This window comes from Lissotriton helveticus, chromosome 12, assembly GCF_964261635.1.
Source record: "Lissotriton helveticus chromosome 12, aLisHel1.1, whole genome shotgun sequence".
NCBI lineage: Eukaryota > Metazoa > Chordata > Amphibia > Caudata > Salamandridae > Lissotriton > Lissotriton helveticus.
In genome coordinates, this window is record NC_136073.1 from 37097298 (window position 1) to 37111753 (window position 14456).

The following is a 14456-nucleotide window of genomic DNA, read 5'->3' on the forward strand; positions in this document are numbered from 1 at the left end:
GTCATTTATGTCTTCTCCAGTCTGAGGCGCCGTGACCCTTGCCGCACACGCAAGTCTGAGGGCTTGGGTCATTCATTTCTTCTACAGTCTGAGGCGCCGTGAACCTTGCCGCACACGCAAGTCTGAGGGCTTGGGTCATTCATGTCTTCTCCAGTCTGAGGCACCGTGACCCTTGCCGCACACACACGTCTGAGGGCTTGGGTCATTCATGTCTTCTCCAGTCTGAGGCGCCGTGACCCTTGCCGCACACGCAAGTCTGAGGGCTTGGGTCATTCATGTCTTCTCCAGTCTGAGGCACCGTGACCCTTGCCGCACACGCAAGTCTGAGGGCTTGGGTCATTCATGTCTTCTCCAGTCTGAGGCGCCGTGACCCTTGCCGCACATGCAAGTCTGAGGGCTTGGGTCATTCATGTTTTCTCCAGTCTGAGGCGCCGTGACCCTTGCCGCACACGCAAGTCTGAGGGCTTGGGTCATTCATGTGTTCTCCAGTCTGAGGCGCCGTGACCCTTGCCGCACACGCAAGTCTGAGGGCTTGGGTCATTCACGTATTCTCCAGTCTGAGGCACCGTGACCCTTGCCGCACACGCAAGTCTGAGGGCTTGGGTCATTCACGTATTCTCCAGTCTAAGGCGCCGTGACCCTTGCCGCACACGAAAGCCTGAGGGCTTGGGTCCTTCAAGTGTTCTCCAGTCTTAGGCGCCGTGACCCTTACCGCACACGCAAGTCTGAGGGCTTGGGTCATTCACGTGTTCTCCAGTCTGAGGCGACGTGACCCTTGCCGCACACGCAAATCTGAGGGCTTGGGTCCTTCACGTCTTCTACAGTCTGAGACGCCGTGACCCTTGCCGCACACGCAAGTCTGAGGGCTTGGGTCCTTCACGTCTTCTCCAGTCTGAGGCGCCGTGACCCTTGCCGCACACGCAAGTCTGAGGGCTTGGGTCATTCACGTGTTCTCCAGTCCGAGGCGCCGTGACCCTCGCCGCACACGCAAGTCTGAGGGCTTGGGTCATTCACGTCTTCTCCAGTCCGAGGCGCCGTGACCCTTGCCGCACACGCAAGTCTGAGGGCTTGGGTCATTCATGTCTTCTCCAGTCCGAGGAGCCGTGACTCTTGCCGCACACGCAGGTCTGAGGGCATGGGTCATTCATGTGTTCTCCAGTCTGAGACACCGTGACACGCGCCGCACACGCAAGTCGGAGGGCTTGGGTCATTCATGTGTTCTCCAGTCTGAGGCGCTGTGACCCTTGCCGCACACGCAAGTCTGAGGGCTTGGGTCATTCATGTGTTCTCCAGTCTGAGGCGCCTTGACCCTTGCCGCACACGCAAGTCTGAGGGCTTGGGTCCTTCACGTCTTCTCCAGTCTGAGGCGCCGTGACCCTTGCCGCACACGCGAATCTGAGGGCTTGGGTCATTCACGTGTTCTCCAGTCCGAGGCGCCGTGACCCTTGCCGCACACGCAAGTCTGAGGGCTTGGGTCATTCACGTCTTCTCCAATCCGAGGCGCCGTGACCCTTGCCGCACACGCAAGTCTGAGGGCTTGGGTCATTCATGTCTTCTCCAGTCCGAGGCGCCGTGACTCTTGCCGCACACGCAAGTCTGAGGGCATGGGTCATTCATGTGTTCTCCAGTCCGAGGCGCCGTGACTCTTGCCCCACACGCAGGTCTGAGGGCATGGGTCATTCATGTGTTCTCCAGTCTGAGACACTGTGACACGCGCCGCACACGCAAGTCGGAGGGCTTGGGTCATTCATGTGTTCTCCAGTCTGAGGCGCCGTGACCCTTGCCGCACACGCAAGTCTGAGGGCTTGGGTCCTTCATGTGTTCTCCAGTCTGAGGTGCCGTGACCTCGCCGCACACGCAAGTCTGAGGGCTTGGGTTCTTCATGTCTTCTCCAGTCTGAGGCGCCGTGACCCTTGCCGCACACGCAAGTCTGAGGGCTAGGGTCATTTATGTCTTCTCCAGTCTGAGGCGCCGTGACCCTTGCCGCACACGCAAGTCTGAGGGCTTGGGTCATTCATTTCTTCTACAGTCTGAGGCGCCGTGAACCTTGCCGCACACGCAAGTCTGAGGGCTTGGGTCATTCATGTCTTCTCCAGTCTGAGGCACCGTGACCCTTGCCGCACACACACGTCTGAGGGCTTGGGTCATTCATGTCTTCTCCAGTCTGAGGCGCCGTGACCCTTGCCGCACACGCAAGTCTGAGGGCTTGGGTCATTCATGTCTTCTCCAGTCTGAGGCACCGTGACCCTTGCCGCACACGCAAGTCTGAGGGCTTGGGTCATTCATGTCTTCTCCAGTCTGAGGCGCCGTGACCCTTGCCGCACATGCAAGTCTGAGGGCTTGGGTCATTCATGTTTTCTCCAGTCTGAGGCGCCGTGACCCTTGCCGCACACGCAAGTCTGAGGGCTTGGGTCATTCATGTGTTCTCCAGTCTGAGGCGCCGTGACCCTTGCCGCACACGCAAGTCTGAGGGCTTGGGTCATTCACGTATTCTCCAGTCTGAGGCACCGTGACCCTTGCCGCACACGCAAGTCTGGGGGCTTGGGTCATTCACGTATTCTCCAGTCTAAGGCGCCGTGACCCTTGCCGCACACGAAAGCCTGAGGGCTTGGGTCCTTCAAGTGTTCTCCAGTCTTAGGCGCCGTGACCCTTACCGCACACGCAAGTCTGAGGGCTTGGGTCATTCACGTGTTCTCCAGTCTGAGGCGACGTGACCCTTGCCGCACACGCAAATCTGAGGGCTTGGGTCCTTCACGTCTTCTCCAGTCTGAGACGCCGTGACCCTTGCCGCACACGCAAGTCTGAGGGCTTGGGTCCTTCACGTCTTCTCCAGTCTGAGGCGCCGTGACCCTTGCCGCACACGCAAGTCTGAGGGCTTGGGTCATTCACGTGTTCTCCAGTCCGAGGCGCCGTGACCCTTGCCGCACACGCAAGTCTGAGGGCTTGGGTCATTCATGTCTTCTCCAGTCCGAGGAGCCGTGACTCTTGCCGCACACGCAGGTCTGAGGGCATGGGTCATTCATGTGTTCTCCAGTCTGAGACACCGTGACACGCGCCGCACACGCAAGTCGGAGGGCTTGGGTCATTCATGTGTTCTCCAGTCTGAGGCGCTGTGACCCTTGCCGCACACGCAAGTCTGAGGGCTTGGGTCATTCATGTGTTCTCCAGTCTGAGGCGCCTTGACCCTTGCCGCACACGCAAGTCTGAGGGCTTGGGTCCTTCACGTCTTCTCCAGTCTGAGGCGCCGTGACCCTTGCCGCACACGCGAATCTGAGGGCTTGGGTCATTCACGTGTTCTCCAGTCCGAGGCGCCGTGACCCTTGCCGCACACGCAAGTCTGAGGGCTTGGGTCATTCACGTCTTCTCCAATCCGAGGCGCCGTGACCCTTGCCGCACACGCAAGTCTGAGGGCTTGGGTCATTCATGTCTTCTCCAGTCCGAGGCGCCGTGACTCTTGCCGCACACGCAAGTCTGAGGGCATGGGTCATTCATGTGTTCTCCAGTATGAGACACCGTGACACACGCCGCACACTCAAGTCGGAGGGCTTGGGTCATTCATGTGTTCTCCAGTCTGAGGCGCCGTGACCCTTGCTGCACACGCAAGTCTGAGGGCTTGGGTCCTTCATGTGTTCTCCAGTCTGAGGCGCCGTGACCCTTGACACACACGCAAGTCTGAGGGCTTGGGTCATTCATGTGTTCTCCAGTCTGAGGCGCTGTGACCCTTGCCGCACACGCAAGTCTGAGGGCTTGGGTCATTCATGTGTTCTCCAGTCTGAGGCGCCGTGACCCTTGCCGCACACGCAAGTCTGAGGGCTTGGGTCAATTATGTCTTCTCCAGTCTGAGGCACCTTGACCCTTGTCGCACATGCAAGTCTGAGGGCTTGGGTCATTCATGTGTTCTCCAGTCTGAGGCGCCGTGACCCTTGCCGCACACGCAAGTCTGAGGGCTTGGGTCCTTCAAGTGTTCTCCAGTCTGAGGCGACGTGACCCTTGCCGCACACGCAAGTCTGAGGGCCTGGGTCCTTCACGTCTTCTCAAGTATGAGGCACCGTGACCCTTGCTGCACACGCAAGTCTGAGGGCTTGGGTCCTTCACATCTTCTCCAGTCTGAGGTGCCGTGACCCTTGCCGCACACGCAAGTCTGAGGGCTTGGGTCATTCACGTGTTCTCCAGTCCGAGGCGCCGTGACCCTTGCTGCACAAGCAAATCTGAGGGCTTGGGTCATTCACATCTTCTCCAGTCCGAGGCGCCGTGACCCTTGCCGCACACGCAAGTCTGAGGGCTTGGGTCATTCATGTCTTCTCCAGTCCGAGGCGCCGTGACTCTTGCCGCACACGCAAGTCTGAGGGCTTGGGTCATTCATGTGTTCTCCAGTCTGAGGCACCGTGACCCGCGCCGCACACGCAAGTCTGGGGGCTTGGGTCATTCATGTGTTCTCCAGTCTGAGGCGCCGTGACCCTTGCCGCACACGCAAGTCTGAGGGCTTGGGTCCTTCATGTGTTCTCCAGTCTGAGGCGCTGTGACCCTTGCCTCACACGCAAGTGTGAGGGTTTGGGTCATTCATGTCTTCTCCAGTCTGAGGTGCCGTGACCCTTGCCGCACACGCAAGTCTGAGGGCTTGGGTCCTTCATGTCTTCTCCAGTCTGAGGCGCCGTGACCCTTGCCGCACATGCAAGTCTGAGGGCTTGGGTCATTCACGTCTTCTCCAGTCTGAGGCGCCGTGACCCTTGCCTCACACGCAAGTCTGAGGGCTTGGGTCATTCACGTGTTCTCCAGTCTGAGGCGACGTGACCCTTGCCACACATGCAAGTCTGAGGGCTTGGGTCCTTCACGTCTTCTCCAGTCTGAGGCGCGTGACCCTTGCCGCACACGCAAGTCTGAGGGCTTGGGTCATTCACGTGTTCTCCAGTCTGAGGCGACGGGACCCTTGCCGCACATGCAAGTCTGAGGGCTTGGGTCCTTCACGTCTTCTCCAGTCTGAGGCGCCGTGACCCTTGCCTCACACGCAAGTCTGAGGGCTTGGGTCATTCACGTGTTCTCCAGTCTGAGGCGACGTGACTCTTGCCGCACATGCAAGTCTGAGGGCTTGGGTCCTTCACGTCTTCTCCAGTCTGAGGCGCGTGACCCTTGCCGCACACGCAAGTCTGAGGGCTTGGGTCATTCACGTGTTCTCCAGTCTGAGGCGACGTGACCCTTGCCGCACATGCAAGTCTGAGGGCTTGGGTCCTTCACGTCTTCTCCAGTCTGAGGCGCCGTGACCCTTGCTGCACACGCAAGTCTGAGGGCTTGGGTCCTTCAAGTGTTCTCCAGTCTGAGGCGCGTGACCCTTGCCGCACACGCAAGTCTGAGGGCTTGGGTCATTCACGTGTTCTCCAGTCTGAGGCGACGTGACCCTTGCCGCACATGCAAGTCTGAGGGCTTGGGTCCTTCACGTCTTCTCCAGTCTGAGGCGCCGTGACCCTTGCCTCACACGCAAGTCTGAGGGCTTGGGTCATTCACGTGTTCTCCAGTCTGAGGCGACGTGACCCTTGCCGCACATGCAAGTCTGAGGGCTTGGGTCCTTCACGTCTTCTCCAGTCTGAGGCGCGTGACCCTTGCCGCACACGCAAGTCTGAGGGCTTGGGTCATTCACGTGTTCTCCAGTCTGAGGCGACGTGACCCTTGCCGCACATGCAAGTCTGAGGGCTTGGGTCCTTCACGTCTTCTCCAGTCTGAGGCGCCGTGACCCTTGCCTCACACGCAAGTCTGAGTGCTTGGGTCATTCATGTGTTCTCCAGTCTGAGGCGCCGTGACCCTTGCCGCACACGCAAGTCTTAGGGCTTGGGTCATTCATGTGTTCTCCAGTCTGAGGCGCCGTGACCCTTGCCGCACACGCAAGTCTGAGGGCTTGGGTCATTCATGTTTTCTCCAGTCTGAGGCGCCGTGACCCTTGCCGCACATGCAAGTCTGAGGGCTTGGGGCCTTCACGTGTTCCCCAGTCTGAGGCGCCGTGACCCATGCCGCACACGCAAGTCAGAGGGCTTGGGTACTTCACATGTTCTCCAGTCTGAGGCGCGTGACCCTTGCCGCACACGCAAGTCAGAGGGCTTGGGTACTTCACATGTTCTCCAGTCTGAGGCGCGTGACCCTTGCCGCACACGCAAGTCTGAGGGCTTGGGTCCTTCAAGTGTTCTCCAGTCTGAGGCGCTGTGACCCTAGCCGCACACGCAAGTCTGAGGGCTTGGGTCCTTCAAGTGTTCTCCAGTCTGAGGCGCCGTGACCCTAGCCGCACACGCAAGTCTGAGGGCTTGGGTCATTCACGTGTTCTCCAGTCTGAGGCGACATGACCCTTGCCGCACACGCAAGTCTGAGGGCTTGGGTCCTTCACGTCTTCTCCAGTCTGAGGCGCTGTGACCCTTGCCGCACACCCAAGTATGAGGGCTTGGGTCCTTCACGTCTTCTCCAGTCTGAGGCGCCGTGACCCTTGCCGCACACGCAAGTCTGAGGGCTTGGGTCATTCACGTGTTCTCCAGTCCGAGGCGCCGTGACCCTTGCCGCACACGCAAGTCTGAGGGCTTGGGTCATTCATGTCTTCTCCAGTCCGAGGCGCCGTGACTCTTGCCCCACACGCAGGTCTGAGGGCATGGGTCATTCATGTGTTCTCCAGTCTGAGACACTGTGACACGCGCCGCACACGCAAGTCGGAGGGCTTGGGTCATTCATGTGTTCTCCAGTCTGAGGCGCCGTGACCCTTGCCGCACACGCAAGTCTGAGGGCTTGGGTCCTTCATGTGTTCTCCAGTCTGAGGTGCCGTGACCTCGCCGCACACGCAAGTCTGAGGGCTTGGGTTCTTCATGTCTTCTCCAGTCTGAGGCGCCGTGACCCTTGCCGCACACGCAAGTCTGAGGGCTAGGGTCATTTATGTCTTCTCCAGTCTGAGGCGCCGTGACCCTTGCCGCACACGCAAGTCTGAGGGCTTGGGTCATTCATTTCTTCTACAGTCTGAGGCGCCGTGAACCTTGCCGCACACGCAAGTCTGAGGGCTTGGGTCATTCATGTCTTCTCCAGTCTGAGGCACCGTGACCCTTGCCGCACACACACGTCTGAGGGCTTGGGTCATTCATGTCTTCTCCAGTCTGAGGCGCCGTGACCCTTGCCGCACACGCAAGTCTGAGGGCTTGGGTCATTCATGTCTTCTCCAGTCTGAGGCACCGTGACCCTTGCCGCACACGCAAGTCTGAGGGCTTGGGTCATTCATGTCTTCTCCAGTCTGAGGCGCCGTGACCCTTGCCGCACATGCAAGTCTGAGGGCTTGGGTCATTCATGTTTTCTCCAGTCTGAGGCGCCGTGACCCTTGCCGCACACGCAAGTCTGAGGGCTTGGGTCATTCATGTGTTCTCCAGTCTGAGGCGCCGTGACCCTTGCCGCACACGCAAGTCTGAGGGCTTGGGTCATTCACGTATTCTCCAGTCTGAGGCACCGTGACCCTTGCCGCACACGCAAGTCTGAGGGCTTGGGTCATTCACGTATTCTCCAGTCTAAGGCGCCGTGACCCTTGCCGCACACGAAAGCCTGAGGGCTTGGGTCCTTCAAGTGTTCTCCAGTCTTAGGCGCCGTGACCCTTACCGCACACGCAAGTCTGAGGGCTTGGGTCATTCACGTGTTCTCCAGTCTGAGGCGACGTGACCCTTGCCGCACACGCAAATCTGAGGGCTTGGGTCCTTCACGTCTTCTCCAGTCTGAGACGCCGTGACCCTTGCCGCACACGCAAGTCTGAGGGCTTGGGTCCTTCACGTCTTCTCCAGTCTGAGGCGCCGTGACCCTTGCCGCACACGCAAGTCTGAGGGCTTGGGTCATTCACGTGTTCTCCAGTCCGAGGCGCCGTGACCCTCGCCGCACACGCAAGTCTGAGGGCTTGGGTCATTCACGTCTTCTCCAGTCCGAGGCGCCGTGACCCTTGCCGCACACGCAAGTCTGAGGGCTTGGGTCATTCATGTCTTCTCCAGTCCGAGGAGCCGTGACTCTTGCCGCACACGCAGGTCTGAGGGCATGGGTCATTCATGTGTTCTCCAGTCTGAGACACCGTGACACGCGCCGCACACGCAAGTCGGAGGGCTTGGGTCATTCATGTGTTCTCCAGTCTGAGGCGCTGTGACCCTTGCCGCACACGCAAGTCTGAGGGCTTGGGTCATTCATGTGTTCTCCAGTCTGAGGCGCCTTGACCCTTGCCGCACACGCAAGTCTGAGGGCTTGGGTCCTTCACGTCTTCTCCAGTCTGAGGCGCCGTGACCCTTGCCGCACACGCGAATCTGAGGGCTTGGGTCATTCACGTGTTCTCCAGTCCGAGGCGCCGTGACCCTTGCCGCACACGCAAGTCTGAGGGCTTGGGTCATTCACGTCTTCTCCAATCCGAGGCGCCGTGACCCTTGCCGCACACGCAAGTCTGAGGGCTTGGGTCATTCATGTCTTCTCCAGTCCGAGGCGCCGTGACTCTTGCCGCACACGCAAGTCTGAGGGCATGGGTCATTCATGTGTTCTCCAGTCCGAGGCGCCGTGACTCTTGCCCCACACGCAGGTCTGAGGGCATGGGTCATTCATGTGTTCTCCAGTCTGAGACACTGTGACACGCGCCGCACACGCAAGTCGGAGGGCTTGGGTCATTCATGTGTTCTCCAGTCTGAGGCGCCGTGACCCTTGCCGCACACGCAAGTCTGAGGGCTTGGGTCCTTCATGTGTTCTCCAGTCTGAGGTGCCGTGACCTCGCCGCACACGCAAGTCTGAGGGCTTGGGTTCTTCATGTCTTCTCCAGTCTGAGGCGCCGTGACCCTTGCCGCACACGCAAGTCTGAGGGCTAGGGTCATTTATGTCTTCTCCAGTCTGAGGCGCCGTGACCCTTGCCGCACACGCAAGTCTGAGGGCTTGGGTCATTCATTTCTTCTACAGTCTGAGGCGCCGTGAACCTTGCCGCACACGCAAGTCTGAGGGCTTGGGTCATTCATGTCTTCTCCAGTCTGAGGCACCGTGACCCTTGCCGCACACACACGTCTGAGGGCTTGGGTCATTCATGTCTTCTCCAGTCTGAGGCGCCGTGACCCTTGCCGCACACGCAAGTCTGAGGGCTTGGGTCATTCATGTCTTCTCCAGTCTGAGGCACCGTGACCCTTGCCGCACACGCAAGTCTGAGGGCTTGGGTCATTCATGTCTTCTCCAGTCTGAGGCGCCGTGACCCTTGCCGCACATGCAAGTCTGAGGGCTTGGGTCATTCATGTTTTCTCCAGTCTGAGGCGCCGTGACCCTTGCCGCACACGCAAGTCTGAGGGCTTGGGTCATTCATGTGTTCTCCAGTCTGAGGCGCCGTGACCCTTGCCGCACACGCAAGTCTGAGGGCTTGGGTCATTCACGTATTCTCCAGTCTGAGGCACCGTGACCCTTGCCGCACACGCAAGTCTGAGGGCTTGGGTCATTCACGTATTCTCCAGTCTAAGGCGCCGTGACCCTTGCCGCACACGAAAGCCTGAGGGCTTGGGTCCTTCAAGTGTTCTCCAGTCTTAGGCGCCGTGACCCTTACCGCACACGCAAGTCTGAGGGCTTGGGTCATTCACGTGTTCTCCAGTCTGAGGCGACGTGACCCTTGCCGCACACGCAAATCTGAGGGCTTGGGTCCTTCACGTCTTCTCCAGTCTGAGACGCCGTGACCCTTGCCGCACACGCAAGTCTGAGGGCTTGGGTCCTTCACGTCTTCTCCAGTCTGAGGCGCCGTGACCCTTGCCGCACACGCAAGTCTGAGGGCTTGGGTCATTCACGTGTTCTCCAGTCCGAGGCGCCGTGACCCTCGCCGCACACGCAAGTCTGAGGGCTTGGGTCATTCACGTCTTCTCCAGTCCGAGGCGCCGTGACCCTTGCCGCACACGCAAGTCTGAGGGCTTGGGTCATTCATGTCTTCTCCAGTCCGAGGAGCCGTGACTCTTGCCGCACACGCAGGTCTGAGGGCATGGGTCATTCATGTGTTCTCCAGTCTGAGACACCGTGACACGCGCCGCACACGCAAGTCGGAGGGCTTGGGTCATTCATGTGTTCTCCAGTCTGAGGCGCTGTGACCCTTGCCGCACACGCAAGTCTGAGGGCTTGGGTCATTCATGTGTTCTCCAGTCTGAGGCGCCTTGACCCTTGCCGCACACGCAAGTCTGAGGGCTTGGGTCCTTCACGTCTTCTCCAGTCTGAGGCGCCGTGACCCTTGCCGCACACGCGAATCTGAGGGCTTGGGTCATTCACGTGTTCTCCAGTCCGAGGCGCCGTGACCCTTGCCGCACACGCAAGTCTGAGGGCTTGGGTCATTCACGTCTTCTCCAATCCGAGGCGCCGTGACCCTTGCCGCACACGCAAGTCTGAGGGCTTGGGTCATTCATGTCTTCTCCAGTCCGAGGCGCCGTGACTCTTGCCGCACACGCAAGTCTGAGGGCATGGGTCATTCATGTGTTCTCCAGTATGAGACACCGTGACCCACGCCGCACACTCAAGTCGGAGGGCTTGGGTCATTCATGTGTTCTCCAGTCTGAGGCGCCGTGACCCTTGCTGCACACGCAAGTCTGAGGGCTTGGGTCCTTCATGTGTTCTCCAGTCTGAGGCGCCGTGACCCTTGACACACACGCAAGTCTGAGGGCTTGGGTCATTCATGTGTTCTCCAGTCTGAGGCGCTGTGACCCTTGCCGCACACGCAAGTCTGAGGGCTTGGGTCATTCATGTGTTCTCCAGTCTGAGGCGCCGTGACCCTTGCCGCACACGCAAGTCTGAGGGCTTGGGTCAATTATGTCTTCTCCAGTCTGAGGCACCTTGACCCTTGTCGCACATGCAAGTCTGAGGGCTTGGGTCATTCATGTGTTCTCCAGTCTGAGGCGCCGTGACCCTTGCCGCACACGCAAGTCTGAGGGCTTGGGTCCTTCAAGTGTTCTCCAGTCTGAGGCGACGTGACCCTTGCCGCACACGCAAGTCTGAGGGCCTGGGTCCTTCACGTCTTCTCAAGTATGAGGCACCGTGACCCTTGCTGCACACGCAAGTCTGAGGGCTTGGGTCCTTCACATCTTCTCCAGTCTGAGGTGCCGTGACCCTTGCCGCACACGCAAGTCTGAGGGCTTGGGTCATTCACGTGTTCTCCAGTCCGAGGCGCCGTGACCCTTGCTGCACAAGCAAATCTGAGGGCTTGGGTCATTCACATCTTCTCCAGTCCGAGGCGCCGTGACCCTTGCCGCACACGCAAGTCTGAGGGCTTGGGTCATTCATGTCTTCTCCAGTCCGAGGCGCCGTGACTCTTGCCGCACACGCAAGTCTGAGGGCTTGGGTCATTCATGTGTTCTCCAGTCTGAGGCACCGTGACCCGCGCCGCACACGCAAGTCTGGGGGCTTGGGTCATTCATGTGTTCTCCAGTCTGAGGCGCCGTGACCCTTGCCGCACACGCAAGTCTGAGGGCTTGGGTCCTTCATGTGTTCTCCAGTCTGAGGCGCTGTGACCCTTGCCTCACACGCAAGTGTGAGGGTTTGGGTCATTCATGTCTTCTCCAGTCTGAGGTGCCGTGACCCTTGCCGCACACGCAAGTCTGAGGGCTTGGGTCCTTCATGTCTTCTCCAGTCTGAGGCGCCGTGACCCTTGCCGCACATGCAAGTCTGAGGGCTTGGGTCATTCATGTCTTCTCCAGTCTGAGGTGCCGTGACCCTTGCCGCACACGCAAGTCTGAGGGCTTGGGTCATTCACGTCTTCTCCAGTCTGAGGCGCCGTGACCCGCGCCGCACACACAAGTCTGAGGGCTTGGGTCATTCATGTGTTCTCCGGTCTGAGGCACCGTGACCCTTGCCGCACACGCAAGTCTGAGGGCTGGGGTCATTCACGGCTTCTCCAGTCTGAGGTGCCGTGACCCTTGCCGCACACGCAAGTCTGAGGGCTTGGGTCATTCATGTCTTCTCCAGTCTGAGGCACCGTGACCCTTGCCGCACACGCAAGTCTGAGGGCTTGGGTCATTCATGTCTTCTCCAGTCTGAGGCGCCGGGACCCTTGCCGCACATGCAAGTCTGAGGGCTTGGGTCATTCATGTCTTCTCCAGTCTGAGGCGCCGTGACCCTTGCCGCACACGCAAGTCTGAGGCCTTGGGTCATTCATGTCTTCTCCAGTCTGAGGCGCTGTGACCCTTGCCGCACACGCAAGTCTGAGGGCTTGGGTCATTCATGTCTTCTTCAGTCTGAAGAGCCGTGACCCTTGCCGCACACGCAAGTCTGAGGGCTTGGGTCATTCATGTCTTCTTCAGTCTGAGTCGCCTTGACCTTTGCTGCACACGCATGTCTGAGGGCTTGGGTCATTCATGTGTTCTCCAGTCTGAGGCGCCGTGACCCTTGCCGCACACGCAAGTCTGAGGGCTTGGGTCATTCATCTGTTCTCCAGTCTGAGGCGCCGTGACCCTTGCCGCACACGCAAGTCTGAGGGCTTGGGTCATTCACGTATTCTCCAGTCTAAGGCGCCGTGACCCTTGCCGCACACGCAAGTCTGAGGGCTTGGGTCATTCACGTCTTCTCCAGTCTGAGGCGCCGTGACCCTTGCCGCAAACGCAAGTCTGAGGGCTTGGGTCCTTCACGTGTTCTCCAGTCTGAGGCGCCGTGACCCACGCCGCACAAGCAAGTCAGAGGGCTTGGATACTTCACATGTTCTCCAGTCTGAGGCGCCGTGACCCTTGCCGCACACACAAGTCTGAGGGCTTGGGTCCTTCAAGTGTTCTCCCGTCTGAGGCGCCCTGACCCTTGCCGCACACGCAAGTCTGAGGGCTTGGGTCATTCACGTGTTCTCCAGTCTGAGGCGACGTGACCCTTGCCGCACATGCAAGTCTGAGGGCTTGGGTCCTTCACGTCTTCTCCAGTCTGAGGCGCTGTGACCCTTGCCGCACACGCAAGTCTGAGGGCTTGGGTCCTTCACCTCTTCTCCAGTCTGAGGCGCCGTGACCCTTGCCGCACATGCAAGTCTGAGGGCTTGGGTCATTCATGTGTTCTCTAGTCCGAGGCGCCGTGACCCTTGCCTCACACGCAAGTCTGAGGGCTTGGGTCATTCATGTGTTCTCCAGTCTGAGGCGCCGTGACCCTTGCCGCACACGCAAGTCTGAGGGCTTGGGTCATTCATGTTTTCTCCAGTCTGAGGCGCCGTGACCCTTGCCGCACACGCAAGTCTGAGGGCTTGGGTCATTCATGTGTTCTCCAGTCTGAGGCACCGTGACCCTTGCCGCACACGCAAGTCTGAGGGCTTGGGTCATTCACGTATTCTCCAGTCTGAGGCACCGTGACCCTTGCCGCACACGCAAGTCTGAGGGCTTGGGTAATTCACGTATTCTCCAGTCTGAGGCACCGTGACCCTTGCCGCACACGCAAGTCTGAGGGCTTGGGTCATTCACGTATTCTCCAGTCTAAGGCGCCGTGACCCTTGCCGCACACGCAAATCTGAGGGCTTGGGTCATTCATGTCTTCTCCAGTCTGAGGCGCCGTGACCCTTCCTGCACACGCAAGTCTGAGGGCTTGGGTCATTCATGTCTTCTTCAGTCTGAGGAGCCGTGACCCTTGCCGCACACGCAATTCTGAGGGCTTGGGTCATTCATGTCTTCTCCAGTCTGAGGCGCCTTGACCCTTGCCGCACACGCAAGTCTGAGGGCTTGGGTCATTCATGTGTTCTCCAGTCTGAGGCGCTGTGACCTGCGCCGCACACGCAAGTCTGAGGGCTTGGGTCATTCATGTTTTCTCCAGTCTGAGGCGCCGTGACCCTTGCCGCACACGCAAGTCTGAGGGCTTGGGTCATTCATGTGTTCTCCAGTCTGAGGCGCCGTGACCCTTGCCGCACACGCAAGTCTGAGGGCTTGGGTCATTCACGTATTCTCCAGTCTGAGGCACCGTGACCCTTGCCGCACACGCAAGCCTGAGGGCTTGGGTCATTCACGTATTCTCCAGTCTAAGGCGCCGTGACCCTTGCCGCACACGCAAGTCTGAGGGCTTGGGTCATTCAAATCTTCTCCAGTCTGAGGCGCCGTGACCCTTGCCGCACACGCAAGTCTGAGGGCTTGGGTCCTTCACGTGTTCTCCAGTCTGAGGCGCCGTGACCCACGCCGCACACGCAAGTTTGAGGGCTTGGGTCATTCATGTGTTCTCCAGTCTGAGGCGCCGTGACCCTTGCCGCACATGCAAGTCTGAGGGCTTGGGTCATTCATGTGTTCTCCAGTCTGAGGTGCCGTGATCCTTGCCGCACACGCAAGTCTGAGGACTTGGGTCATTCATGTGTTCTCCAGTCTGAGGCGCCGTGACCCTTGCCGCACACGCAAGTCTGAGGGCTTGGGTCATTCATGTGTTCTCCAGTCTGAGGTGCCGTGATCCTTGCCGCACACGCAAGTCTGAGGACTTGGGTCATTCATGTGTTCTCCAGTCTGAGGCGCCGTGACCCTTGCCGCACACGCAAGTCTGAG